Here is a 15,887-nt window from a genome sequence, read left to right on the forward strand (position 1 = left end):
TAATGATATTTTCAGAGAGGCTCACACTTGTGCAGGACTTTTCAGAGAAGGTATGGCTTGAGAAGGTGTAGAAGTGAGAAGAGAAGTTACTTCAGCCAAAGGGAATGGGGGATTGCAAGAAAAAACAAAGTGAACAAGATGCAGTATTTCGAGAACAAATGTGATTAAAAATATACTTCTTTAGAAGAATAAGCAATAATGTACTTTATTCCTCCAGAATTCTGGAGTAATAGAAAACAGAGCCAACATGTGTCAGTCAGTCAGGATCAATAATAGTAAAAATGGAAATGGAAAGAATACTAGTTAATAAAAATTGAGATATTGATAGGGATAATGCATAGAAATTTTCAATTCATAAAAGCACCATGTGTTACATGAATTACTCCTGAACAGTATTATGAAGCTACTTTTGGTATTAATATAAGGCAAATAAAAATCTGAGGTCATTTTTTTGTGTAGTTGGAGTGAGTTTTGGGGGACTGCAGCTATGAGAGGCTGTAGAATGATTTTCATCCACACAATAGAGAGGGATCAAAAGTGGAAACCTTCCCAATTTCATCAACTTTCAACTCTGCCCTCCTCAATACCCATCACTGGGTTCACCTATGCCCCACCCACCTCCCCTCTAAAACCCTCAGTTTGGGGGCACCTGGGTGGCTCAGTGAGTTAAAGCCTCTGCCTTCGGCTCAGGTCATGATCCCAGGGTCCTGGGATCAAGCCCTGCATGGGGCTCTCTGCTCAGTGGGGAGACTGCTTCCTCCTCTCTCTCTCTCTGCCTGCCTCTCTGCCTACTTGTGCTCTCTGTTTGTCAAATAAATAAATAAAATCTTTAAAAAAAAAATCCTCAGTTTGATTCGAGAGTCCAGAGAAGATGTGGCCCAGATATACAATGGAATATTACTCAGCCATCAGAAAGGATGAATATCCAACATTTGCATCAACATGGATGGAACTGGAAGAGATTACGCTAAGTGAAAGAAGCCAAACAGAGAAAGACAATTATCATACTGTTTCACTTATTTGTGAAACATAAGGAATAGAATGGAGGACATTAGGAAAAGGAAGAGAAAAATGAAGCAAGGGGGTAACCAGAAGGGATATAAATGATGACAGACTATGGATTCCAGGCTGCTTTCTTCTTACATGAAACAGGAGCTGTGAGGTTAATTGGTAAACAATTTGACACTGCAGAAAGAGAGCAAGAAAGACTCAGTCCAAAGCACAAGTCCTTCATTAATCTAATGGATTGATCCTTATGCCTAAATATCATTAAGACATAAACTTCTGCCTTTTGAATTTCCTCCAGCCTTCAGATGAAATAGCCATGGGAAAATAAGTGCCAAATGCTTTCAATATGCTGCCTCGAAAATCTGTCCCTGTGGTCATATAGAACACTATCTAGAACCAGTAAATTGGAATTTGTTATAGCACTAACGTTCACACACACACACACACACACACACACACATACTCACAAATATTGTTAGAGTGAAGTCAGAGAGGACAGACACTGGAAACTGCATGGTAACCATCAACTCACCTATCAAACCAAAAGCTAATAAGCAAAATTACAGTGAGAATATGGATAATTTGAAAATACTTCAAAGCGCTCTAGGTAGAATTTTCTAATTAAAAAACAAAATCAATAGATACCTCAAACCAGAGAATATTTACATTCATTAATCCTCAATAGCCATACCGAACTAAAGAGATCCATGAAAGCCAAGTCTGATGCTTGGTGTTCAATTAATTGATCCTAGTGCCTTCAAAGTGAACGCATGGGAGCAAGAACTCAGATAGAACCAGAGGGGCAAAGTAAATATGTTTGTTGATTGAAAGCACAGAGTGGAATACAATGCCAAACGTTATGCAAGGACTCACGACTTCTTATCCTTCCTTTTTCTCCTTGCCAACAAATTATAGCTCTTGGGAAAAGACATAGCAAACATTATAGAGACATGCAAAAGAAGGAACAAAGAAAGAAAGAAGCATTCTTGGTTCCTTTCTTTATATAACCCCTCACACATATTTTATTCATCGACATTTCCTGGTACTGAACCACCAAAACATGTGCTATATCAGTTCACTTCTCTATTTTTCTTGGATTTCCACCAATTCAAGCCTTCAACATTTCTGCTTTCACTACTTACATAGCCTCCCAGCTGGTCTCCTCTTCTTCAGTTCTGCCACCATGCCAGCCACTCTTTCAACTTCCAAACAGTTTTCTGAAATAAAAAACAAACAGGTCAGCCCCTTCATGAAAACACTCCTAGGACTTTCCATAGTAAAGGGCTTTTTTTTATTTATTAATTTGTTTATTCATAATTTAGATACATCAAAATATTAAACGGCACTATTTGATATGCACAGTTATGTGGGTTTTGCCAAATATGCATACTCATATATATCCACTACTATAATCTAGAAAAAAGGAAGGGATTTTACAAAAGAAAACTAAGTAAAACTAATTGCTCAGCCCCGGTCAGCCTCTGAGGATTACTTTAACTAGGATGCCCTTGCAAATCTTCTAAGCAGTAGATGCACCTCAGTGGATACTTGAATGAAACAAAGAGATAGCTATGTAAAGATCTGGAGAGAAGACAATCAAGGCATAAGAAATCAAACCTAAGTGAGAAAAAATTTTTATTTGCCTGAGCTATAAAGAGCCCAGAGGCACTGTGAACCAAGAGAAGACTAGTCTACAAGATGAGCTTTGGAGAGGTGGTGGGTCCAACTCTCGTTGAGCCTTAATGTATGGTAAAGAGTTTAAGTGTTCTTCTAATTGTGATCAAAGGAATGGAATGCTTTGATTTGTGCTTTAAAGGTACCTCTGCTGGATGTTGAATAGAGAATGAATTAAAAAGAAGAGAAATAAAATCAGATTATTCACCAGAATACTGTAATAGTAGCTCAGGTCAAAATCATGGCATTTTGAGCAGATTTCTTAAAAGTTAAGATTACAAGAAATGGATGAATTGGAGGTATATTTTAGAAATAGAAGAAATAAGATTTTCTCTAGGATTAGACGTGATGGTAGAATGTGGCAGGGAAGAGAAAGAAATGATGTATGTCGAGTTTTTGGCCAAAGCAACTCTGGGGGAATGAAGACACTTAGAAAGAAATTAAGACCTATTTTAGACTTATTAAAGATTCATTTATGATACTTAGGTATTATCATACAAATAATGATAGATTTTAAAAACATATTATCTTCTCAATTCTCAGCCCAAGTAATACCTCTTGTGGAACATCTTGATGTCTCCAGGTTTAGGTATATATTTCTTCTCTGTTCTCATATTACTCTATGTTCCCCTCTAATACCCTAAATGATAGTAGATTCAGAGTCTTTTTCATCAGACCTAATGGTTTCTACCTTAGGATGTATTAAATTAATATATTTTAAATATCTGTTTTTCCCTTTTATTTTGATTTCTGAATCATATTTTCTCCTAAGGAAGATATTCTACAAATAATATTTTGAAAATATCAAAGTATCAGACAATCACAGTAGGTTAAAAGGAGCACATGCAGCAGTGACTAGAAGAGAAAGATATATCAAGGGACAGTCAAGGGTATGGGACAATTTGCCTGAATGGAATGCTCCAAATGTAGATAATATAAATGCTCACCTAATGTCAAGAGGACTGCCTTGCTTTCAACAACTTTATGATACTTTATTAAACATGCCTGAGAATCTTCCCCTTTATATAACAATTTAAATTCATTTTTTGCCTTCAGTTTTGTATGTTTGACAATTTAAAAGATGATCCTTTATTATTTTTTAGTATCTATGTCAGAAAGATTCTTTTTTTTTTTTAATGGCCTTATTTTTTTTTTTTTTTAACCTCACTGATAGATGATCCGGCAATATTACACTTGAATTAAGCTTTGGACAAGTGGTATTTACTTACTCATTGTTGAGCTGACATAAATGTTGTAGGTAAAATTATCATTTTCTACTGAACATATTTTTTTCTCTATTGTATGATCCTAATCAAAGCTGGAATTTTTTCTACTCTAAAGATACACCAACGCAAGCAAATCCCAAGAATTTCTAGCACTGATCTTTTCAGCTTAATAACTTTTACTAATATAGTTGATGCAATTAACTTTCACAAGCTGTGGTTATGCAGGCATCCTATCTTTTCCATTATATATACAGAAAAGTTTTGGTAAGGTTACACGTTTTTATTAAGACACACAAAGTTAAGACAATGAAGTACAAATTTTAAAGTATTACCTAGTACTATGTTGAAACAATATTTATAATTTATTATACTGTTAAATGTCTACTATCTATACAAAACTGTCAAGACATTCAACTACCAACAACACTTTTATCCACCCCTACACATTTAAAAACAACTTAACCCCAGAAAAAGCCATGTAGCCCCCAACAAGTTTATAGAAGCAAGAAAGATAGTCGTCTAAAAAGGATTCAGAGATTGGTGAATTCAGAAAGTAAGTATCTGACCCTTGAAGAACACAGGTTTGAGTTGCACAGGTCCTCTTACACACAGATTTTTTTCCAATAAATATAGTACAGTACTGTAATACATTTTCACTTTCTTATGATATTCTTAATGATATTTTGTCTCTAACTTATGCTATTATGAGATTACAGTATATAATACACACCTCATACAAAATAAGTGTCAGTTGACTATATCTCTTATTGGTAAGGCTTCTTGTCAATGGTAAGCTATTCATACTTAAGATTTTGGGGTGTTAAAAGTTGTATGCAGATATTCAACTGTGCAGGGGTAGGTGCCCCTAACCCTTACATTGTTCAAAGTTCAAGTGCCCCTCTTAGTATCTCTTCACTCACAATTTTTTAACGTATGCCCCAGTCATGATATCCTTAATTTGCAAAGCAGTAGCACTTAATTAAAATATACTTATAGGTAGGATATTTCAGTTGGGGAGAGGGAGTGATGGGGTAAAAAACTCCAAGTATAGTTTTACCCAGGTTAAAAAATTGATGCAGCAGAGAAGAGGTAGGTGAGGAGGGGAAGAGCCTGCCTCAAGTATGTGCTATGGATAACAAATACCAAAAAGTATTTCAAACATAGATTATAAACTAAACCCTAACCTAGATATTATGATATAGAAAAGGAATGCCCATTTTCTTTAGGAATTCATTAGTTTATTGGGAATAAAGGAAATTATAAAATTGAAAACAAATTAAACACAAAAATCACCATTCCTTATACATGTTGGTAACTTCATTAAGCCTTCAAAAATAAAACTTTCCTATTAATTATGTCTTGATTGATTTGATTGACCATACCACTCATTATATATAAAGTTTAAGTCAAAATAGCAAAATTTTAATAATTCTGTCCCTTTAATGTGAAATAATTTTTGCATAATTTAATCTGTAATTTAATTTAGTATGTATCACATGATTACATATAGAAAATTCTTTTTTACAATAAGAGAAAGATTATTTTCTTGCTAGAGATGTTAATGCTTAAGTGGGTTAATATAGTTTTATTGCCTTTCATTTCAGCATTATTCTCTAGCATCACTGTGTTTATCACTGTTTCTCTACTATATTAAGCCTGAAAATATTCTCATGGTGCTTCAAATTTTAACTGAAGTTTCACATTCCAATTTTCTTAAGTGATAATCACACAGTAAATCTGTATTTTTTTCAGTTTCAAAATCCCTTCTTATTTTTGAATTTGCTTATTAAACCAGAATTGAATCCACTCTTTTTGAATTACATCCAAAGCAATGATTAAGGCAAGCATATAATGCATGTACTATAAATTATACACGCACACGATGTTTCTGGTGAATATTAAGGAATTATAAAATCCTCCTGATAACTCATAGTTCTTTAAGTGAAAAGGTCAGCTTTTTCACTGATTTAATTATAAAATAGACATATTTAATAGCTATTATTAACCAAGAATGGGTTCCTACTATGAAAAATAGACAACAGATTACTTTTAAAAAGTCAATGTTAAAACACTGTAAGAAAGTAATTTTGCAGGTCTTTTCTTAAGATAACTATCTATTCTTCAATAGTTTCATACAATGAAGCAATGCAAATAAAGTTATTAAGATAATGAACAATAAGGCCAGTATTCTGAGGGACCTATGATTACATTATTTATTTTTTCTTTGTTTTGTTTAAAGATTTGGGTTAAACATTATATGATACTGTGGCTGAATTTTTATCTTTTTATGCATTTGGAAATTCATTTGGATAGTTAAAATTTAGTGGACAGCGTTAGTGAGCAGTTTCTGCCAAAGGATATTGTATAAGCCTCTTAGCTTTCAAAAATACATTCAACATTACCTGAGGCAGAGGAATCATGGAATGTAGATGAGATGGAAGGAACAACAGATAAAAATAACAGCTACATTTCTCAATATGATATACTAAACAATAGGAACATTTCAACCAATGAGAAAATGGCTTCAATTTTGTTGTGGAACCTTTGCAATAAGCAAGCCCAGAGTAAAACACACACCATCTGATGGAGCAACTCAGAAGCACCACTCTAGAGCAGGTACAACTCTTGCTATTATGATTCAGGAACAAAAACAAGAAGACACTATAAAAATAATGAAATCTATAGCTGTCAATACATTCAACCTGCTGGACCAGATGCTGCTGCAAGAACATATCTGATACCCCAGGGCTGTAAGGAGGAAGTAAGTAAAGTGGGAACTTGAAGTACCGAATTTCTGGTGGAAGAACCACAACTGCATCCATCACTAGCCAGGCATCCACCAGGAATACCATACTGTGGGAACCAGGATGGAAAAACAGGTGTGCAGGCAGTTAGTCTGCTGATGAGCTATCTTATCTACTTCACCATCAATAAATACTCTGTTCCTCAAAAGTCTAGAAAAAAATGGTTGCTCAACTTGATTACTCTTTATGATGAGTCAGGAAGAAATGGAAAATGCTTATTAAAGTCCCCACTCCCTTCTCCAGATTCCCCAGCTTATTACTCAGGGGCCATCCTAACTAGGGAAGTTAAGAAAGTTATCAAATTACAACAAATTAGCTCTGCATGAGCCAGACTTTAGCCCCATGTCTGTCTAACTTTTAAGCTTGTGCTCATTGATGCTGCTTTATTTATTGAATGTGGCATGATTATGTCTTGCCAGTGAACTGTTAGAAGATTTACTAAAGGGGTTGAATTTAGGCTGCCAAGATGCTTGGAAGCAGAAGGATATATATGCTGCTCAGTTGTATTAATTCTTTCCCCTTCCAACAAATCTGCCATCTAACTCTACAAAAAGTAGATATTAAATGAATTTCTATTTTTTTTCCTAGTCAACTGCAATCATCACAAGCTTCAATAAAAACTACTCTAGTAAAATCAAAAGATAGCCATAGAGACATTTCCCAACACATTCTGGAATCTCATATTGAAAGAAAGAAAGAAAGAAAGAAAGAAAGAAAGGGAAAAAGAAAGAAAGAAAGAAAGAAAGAAAGAAAGAAAGAAAGAAAGAAAGAAAGAAAGAAAGAAAGAAAAGAAAAGAAAAGAAAAGAAAAGAAAGGAAAAGAAAAGAAATTGTGACCTCATACTTTCATTTTGTCCCTAGACTAAATGCAGGAAATTGGCTCCAATGAAAGTGACTACCATTAGTAGCTATTAGAAATAGTTTCTGTAAAAATATTCTATAGAGGAATTATATTAGTTACAAGGCATAAAATGAATAGCACAAAGTAATTTGGGAAATTTTTATTAGTGAACTGGGAAAGGAGAGAATTTGGAATTAATTATTGAAGAAGAAAACTTAATATAATATTCAAAAATGATTAAAACTATGATGATAAAATAAACTTTGCAATTTTTTCCAGACCCTTGGCTGGCCTTCTTAATTTACACAAAAGCCCCAAGCTCTCAGAGCAGACCCAAGCAGAACATGCATACACCCATCATACTACTAAGAACTTCCTGTGTGTTTTTTTTTAACATTCAAGGTTTGCAAAAGAATATTATCAGTAATCCCTGTAGATTGGTTGTAAAACAGTATGAGAGGCAGTTAATTATATGATAGAAATAAAATACTCAAAAACTCACAAAAGTAGAAACTCTTTAGAGATTCTAAATATATATGGCCAAGTTTAAAAACCTGTTTTTAAAACAAATCAAGGATCTTAAAATTGAGCTAAATATGTGATTTGCCATCCAAACAGGTCCGAGAGAGTTCTGAGTAAGGGTCTTTAAATCAAAATTTATCTTAGAAAAGAGTCTGGGAAAAGGAAAACTTGGTTTAAAACACCATATTGTGAATCTAATACTGTAAAATCTAGATGCTCTGTTTTGAGAGGAGTAAAGCAAGGGGAAAGGGTGGATCATGAATATATGCTTATTGTAAAGAAATGCTGCTTGAGGAGCATTAAATATTAATTCTAGATTTCAAACTAAAAATGTACCTACACTATTCAGTCAGATACCAAAGTGAGACCTTGACAAAATAAAATATTTATATGTAAATAAAAGTGTCCATAAAGGAATTTAAAGTTTATCCCTGAACCTGCCACTCTAACACTACAACACCAGAAAGTTGTCAACATGGTATAAGTTTACTTCCGTGAAAGAAATCATGGTTTGAAAACCACAAGAAGTTCTCAGGGTGTAAAACGATATGGCACACACAGATCAGGCTTTTTGTGTTGTTGTTGTTGTTAATTTAAGAACTCCTAAAACATTTATAGAGAATTTTAAATTATGATTCATAATCATTTATTTATTCACTCAACTATAATTTATTTAGAATGTTACAAGCTAGCAATCCAAGAGCTGGAAGATGTATAAAGTTTTTGTACTTCTAAACTTTACATTTTAGTTGGGATAAAATTGAATTGGAGGAAAAAAAATTTAATGATTAAGAGCAAGTGAACTAGAAGTTACATGAAATAAATCATGGGTAAATGAGAGGGAGTTACTTACACAGGCCACTTTTGAAACCATCTGAATGGTGCTTACATGGCAGGGATGGTGTGAGATGTATAGATACTGTATAAAAGCAAAATCTGATCTGACTTTTAAAAGAAATTTCAGCAAATGACTGCATTCACGGCACTGATATGACTGTTCAAGTTAGCCTTGACTTCAGAGTACAAAAATTAAGGATTTTTTTTTTCTTGCTGTATAATTCAAGCTATGATTGTAACTTTACTGAACTAAAAGTTAGAAAACCTGAGTTCTAGTTATTTACTCTCTCATTGAACTTATTTTTCATTCATTTAATATATATTAATTAAATGCTTACTTAAATATCAGTCGAGTAGAAGTCTTGATATACAGCAGTAAAGACTAAGTAAACTCTTTACCCTTTTTCATTTCCTTCATAGAATATATAATGATTTAGATTTTTTTAACAATTTAGATTAAATATAAATTTCAAATCACTGATTTATTTCCTCTTTCTCTCACCAGAGTAAAATCTCCATAGGATCAAGAACTATGTCTGTGATGTTGATCACTATATAGATAACACTGTCATGTAGTAGATGTTCTATAAATATCGCAAAAAAAAAAAATGAAGGAAGGAAGTAGAGAAGGAAGGAAGGCAGGAAAAGAGGGAGAAAGGAAGGATATAAAGAACATGAAACAGAAGGTAAAAAAGGATGAATGAGAGGGAAGGATGGAGAGATGAGGTACAGAGGGAATTTAACATATATTTATTGAGTATCTGTGATCAAAACAAACAACACTTACCAGTTTAATGCAAGTAAATGGATATCTGCAGAGCAGAACGGCTATAAAACACAAATGAGAGCCAATAATCCAGTTGAGGAAACAAGAGTCAAAAAATGTTAGTTTATAAAAGTCATGGTGAATTTGGTCACAACTGAAGGTCTTTGGATAAAATGTAAGTCTGACATAATACTCTTCAGTGAAGTTCAGGTGAACATTTTTAACTGCCGACTAATCTTCACTATAGACTACTCCATTGCAATGTGAACTGAATATAAATTCAATGTGTCCCAACTGATTTTTTCATTCTACTCTCTACATCATGATTTCTTCTTTTATGAATCATGTGATCGTTCATCTCATTAAGCCAAAAAAAATGAGAAAGCCCTCCTCTTCCTCATCTACTCTATCCAAGTGGTTTCTAAATCCTCTAATTTTCCTCCTAAATTTGTGACAAACTCTTTTTCTCCATTCATACTTGCCCTGCCTTGTTTCAGATCCATCTTGTTCCCCTGCTAGATTACAATTATGGCTACTTAAAATGTACTTCATACGTAGGATCCTATGCCTGCTCTTGGAGCTCTCATCCTACAGCAAAAATGGAATTTTAAAATCCAGAAATCATTATGTCATCTCCACGATGGAAAGACTTTAGCACCCCTCCTTTAGCAAGTATAAACAGCAGACATGGAGGTTACCTCATGATCTGTCCTATAAATACCTTCCCTACCCTACATTCCCTATGCTCCCGTCATGCCCAACTGCTTCAATTTCCCAAATATACCCTTCTTTTTCTCCTTTCCATAATCTCCATACAGGTTTATTCTACCTAAAATGCCTATCTCCCTTTGCATGTATAACTAATTCCTTCCCATCTTTCACTTTTCCCAAATTTCCCTTGTATAATATTACACATTTTAGCATCCATGTATAATTCTTTACAGAACTTAACACAATATTGTGTAGTAGGTAATACATTAGTCCTTCTCTATGGAATTTTGAACTCCTGAAGAGCAAAAAGGCTTGTGTGATCCACTTATAACACTGGATGGTACATAGTTGGCTCCTTACAAATATTAAATATCTCAATATTAAATATTAAATAACTCAATTTAAAAATTAATTAATAAACCATTAATAAAGCATTTTATTATCTTATCCATAGAATATTTTTCAGTGATAAGTTTCTTTCTAAGTTACTCTCCAATGGTCAAACTTCTAATATTTATTTTAAAAGGAGGAAAAATCATTCCAGGATCCTGCACCTTATTCTACACAGAAATTCACTTCTATTTTTTCCCACAGAGAACATGTGTACATGCAAGAACACCTGCCTATAAACTTACTTTTCAGTATATTTAGTTTTCTTATGAGAAAACAGGATCAAACAGGAAAGATGGTGGTGAATTATAAAATCGTACTCTTAATGCAAATTAGCATGGCAATGAATGGTTACCTTTGATTAGGAGAACTTTTAAAGTTCCAATATACATCATTAAAACATTTTAAACTGTACTGAGTTTTCTTCTCACCATTTTCTTAAGAGAACTCAAAAATCTAAATGACTCCAGGTGTAAGTTTTAAGGAAGAAAATGCCACATATAATTACCACTGGGCACACGCACACACACACACACACACACACACACACACCTTAAAGATATGGAGATGAGCAATGAAATAGAACTTTAGTTAAAATAGATTTTTTTAGAAATATTGAATGCTAACATCAGCAAGAAAAATCAATCAGTACAAAACAGCATCTTTTTAAAACGGAAGTGATTATAAGACACAGTCCTAAGAAGGAAGCAACATCAACAACAACAGAAAAAAAAAAAAGAAAGATAGAAAAAAGCAGCGTTGGACTGACAATTTAAATCTATTCATGCTTTCTAAATCTTGATTAATTAAAAAACAGTAAGAATGATTCAGGAGATGCTATTGACACAATAAGCTAGAACTAAACTTTGAGTAAGACAAACTATTCTATTATCAAACATAGCCAAGGAGAACAAAATAAACAACACTTCATAATATAAACCCTAATTATGAGAGAAGAATGTCCTCAGACATAATGTACCCAGATAGATGTATCTTTATGTAGGAAAATGAGAGACATCCCTACACCACTTATCACTGCTCACTCCCTTAATATCCCCTTTAATATCCCCCTTAATATCCCAAGGTTGAATCTGTAAGAATGTTAATAAGAAGAGGAAATCAATTAGCATATGTAAAACCTAAATTTATTATTTCAGTATTTTTGTTTAGCCCTGTAATTTTCTTACTGACAATTGATAGACAATATTAGGAGCCTTTCCTAAAGACTCTTATTAAGGCTTGTATCATATTGTAGTGAAATTGCTCATTTTCTTGTTTTCCATCCCACACAACTGTAAGTTTCTTGAGAATATGGAGTGTCTTTTCTACAGCATCTTTAATGCCTAGCATTGCCCAGATGCATAATAGATATTTGTGGTCTTCTGTTCCTGTTGAATAAAGTGTCAATACCTTCTAGCCAAAGACCACCAGGAATATACCCATAGTTAAACAAGAAATTTTTGCATCTCATGGTAGTGAGGGAAAACACCCATTCCGGGGAATGATGAGCCATCTCAGTAACAGGGGATTAGAAAGCAATTATAGTATTTGGGGCTGCATTGGGTGGCTCTGGGGCAGATCAAAGGAAGCAGGCTTTGCTGGGCTTTAGTCTAAATTTGATACCATTAGGAAGTGGGGTTAATTTTAAGATTGAGTAATGTCATATATCTTATCTCGGAGAAGGTAAGACTAGACAGAGGCCAAAGCTATAATTACTAAAAGAGCAGCAGTGGCTCCTATCAACCATATTAGGTGGATGTATTATCCTTTTGTTGGTTTGGACAATATTCATGTCTTTGTTCCTGTTCAAATATAATTATGGAATGATCTTTTTTTTTCCTTGATTCTTCATAGTAAAGGAGTGGCCTTATCTGATGAAGATATTTTGTGAAATTTTTAGATTCTAGAGGAGAATAAAAGGTCCTAGACATGACTAATAATATCAGGTCAGCTGCTGAAAGGCAGAGGCTGCCTTTCTCTTTCCTAAAAGAAGTGGATTATTGAATTGTTTAATACTGGTTTTTTTTTTTTTTCCTTCTCAGCAACTGATCCACTATTGCACAATGTGTCAACTGCCTGATTGATCAAAATCACCAAAAACTTTAGTCTACTCATGGGAAAGGCAATTTACTGACCTGCTATACAATAAGCTTTCAGCTGCCTGTAGTAGATAGCCTCCATAGATGATTAACCTCAAGGCTTCGCCTCTCTCTAAATGCATGCAGTTCCACCCATTGAGAAGTAGAGTCCATTTCTTTTTCTCCTGACTCTAAGACAGCTTTAAAATTTGCTTTGATCAATACAGTCAGCTGAAGTGATGCTGTTTCATGTCCAGGCCTGACTTTCAAGAGGCCCATTTGCTTCTGCCTTTCCTCTTGGAAGCCTGTCACCATCCTAGAAGCCTGACTACTCACCTTGCTATAAAAATATCCAAACTAGCCATATCGAGAGAGAGGAAGGCCATGGAGAGAAATACTGAATGTGAAAGAAGCATTTTTGGATCTTTCAGCTGAGCCTAACCCCCAATTAAATACACAGGCATGACAAAGCCAAGGCAAGGCTACTAGAAAAATCAACCAGCAACTCAGAGAATTGAAAGCAAATAAAATAATTATGCTTTGGAGTGACTTATGCAGCAGTAAATATCTGGGTATCCCAGAATAGGAGCTCGTCCAACACTTTAGAAGTCTACTCATCCAAAAGAAAGTTCTTGAGATTGGAAACAATAAAAAAGCCATAGAAAATGGTACCATTTTCATTATGAGTAGTAAGACAACATGCAAATTCTTCAACAATCGTTTTTCTCCTAAATTCTGAGAAATTTTAAGCAAGAAAACTTTAATAGAGAACTTAAATTTCCATTCGTGTCTGTGAGAGAAATTTTATAACAAATGTTTTAAGAATATCCATTCTATGATTTTTATAATAATTCTTTATGTGGGGTATATTATTAAATAAAAATAAGTGAAGACTTCTTAGAGAAGACTTCTTAGAGAAACTAACTAATGTACCCCAAATGAACAACTTTATGATCTAATTTTATATAAGAAAGCAGAGTAGAAATCTTACATTCTAAACTGGGAGCTGAATAACACAGTTTGAGGCAATAGTTTTAAGATGGAACTATTCTGTATAGGTGACCGAAGGGAAATAAGGTTGCCAGATCAATAGGAGATAGGGCTGACATTCTAACAGGAAGTTCAGAAAGTGCTAGCAACATTATTGTTCAACCAGAAAGAACCCCTCAACTTTTAAATAAGTTGTGTCTTCAAAGATACCTACAGATATAGCTGGAATTTTTCTTACAAAGAACATTTGGATCCAGTTATGGTTACTTAAAAACCTACAGTCTCGAACTATAGATTATATTACAGATGCTATTTTTCCTAGAGATTCATTTGGTTTGGATCTTGTTCAAAGTGCAAATTACCAATGGTCTAACTTGATTAGAAAGAAATCTCACATGTGTATCTGTGCAACAACCACTTTCAAAGAGCATAACTGCCAATGTATATTTCACACTGAGCCAAATATCATAACTGGTAACATTTATGTACTGTATTACTTAGCAGTAATCATTTTCATTTTGATAATGCTATTCTAAAAGCTATCAGTGATTCTGCGAATATAATTATTGTTGAAACTTCTTTCCAATGGTAGTTAGAAACTGGAGGCAACTACCCATAAGAATAGACTTCAAGGAAACCTAAAGCCTGGAATAACGAAAAGATGATACACCTGGAAGACCAACTCTAGATTCACCCACAGTAAACACTGGGAAATATACTTGCGCTGTTAGCAGCTGAATATACTTGAGCTGTTGGGAGCTGAGCTTTTGGTTGGTTTTTGGTTGGCAAGCAGAGATATCACCTGAATCTAGAAATATATCTGTCCCCTTAAAAAATGTCTGAGAGTTGCTCTGCAAAAGGAGTAATGCGCTACCCATTCTATTCAAGGGCAGCACTGGGGACTGTTGCAGGCATTTGGAAATCACAGCAGCTTGTCCTTTGGACTGAGACTGCTATTGTTTTCCTGGCAATTTTGTGTATTTTAAAGGACCTGTGTCCTTTGATGAGTGGTCAACCATCTTTCTGGTACCATCCTCACAGTGCAAGCTCTGCAGATTAAAGCCTAAAGTAAGTTTAATGCAAACCACTGCACTCCTGGTATACTGACTTGGGGAGATATAAAACAACCGGAAGGATATGGTCCCAGAAAAAACAGTATCATATTTTTATCCACACTAGGTACCAGACAACAAAAGATGTATAGCTGGGGAACTGGGAAGAACAACTATAAAAGTGTTACATATTTTGACCAGAGACTCTGGCACTTTGGCCAACTGATTAAACACACACACACACACACACACACACACACACCCTAAAGTCTGAAGTAAGCAAAATGTATAATTATCCTGTGGCTTCCAGTGGCTCAATAGAAGAGGCACCTGAGGTTTTACAAAACAAAAAGAAATAGGAAACCACCAGATTAGGTGTCTGGCTGGCAAGGAAGCAGATACTAAAACTGTGGTCTCTACAGCTGGAACAAAGACAGCTGCAATGGTGGTGCTATGAATGGCTGAGGTCCTGTAGGATTTGCAAGCCCCAGCCTGGCAGGCACCAACTTTCTAGGCATGCTTTTGTAAACTGCTGAGGTATTAGATATGGGAAAGAGTGGGGGGGGTGGGGAGGCGCTGAAAAGTGCTCTACCTCATACTAATGCAGTTCTAACTGCAGGGGAAAAAAGTGATGAGAGGGTCAGATCACAGGAAAGAGACAAAGTAAGTGAAAGTCCTGGTATTATTTTTAATTGTGAGTAACTCTGTTTTAAGATGTGTGAGCTAATCTTGTTGCTTTTACAGACAAGCTGAAATGAGAGCAGTGACCTTGGAGCACTGTGATTTGCGCAAACTAATTGGGTTACAAATAACAGTCTTCAGAAGACAGAGTATCAGAAATAATTTTCTAATTAGAACTGGTGGCCTCCAAGTACAAATGTAAAAGTACTTAATTGAGGCAGAAAACTTTAATTTGTAAGAGTAGGGAAAAGCTATTTCATTTTCAAACTTCTGATTAAAATATGGTACATACGTTTATGGGATCTGGC

Source organism: Lontra canadensis, unplaced genomic scaffold (genome assembly GCF_010015895.1).
Source record: "Lontra canadensis isolate GAN:19392208 unplaced genomic scaffold, GSC_riverotter_1.0 scaffold15, whole genome shotgun sequence".
NCBI classification, from domain to species: Eukaryota; Metazoa; Chordata; class Mammalia; order Carnivora; family Mustelidae; genus Lontra; species Lontra canadensis.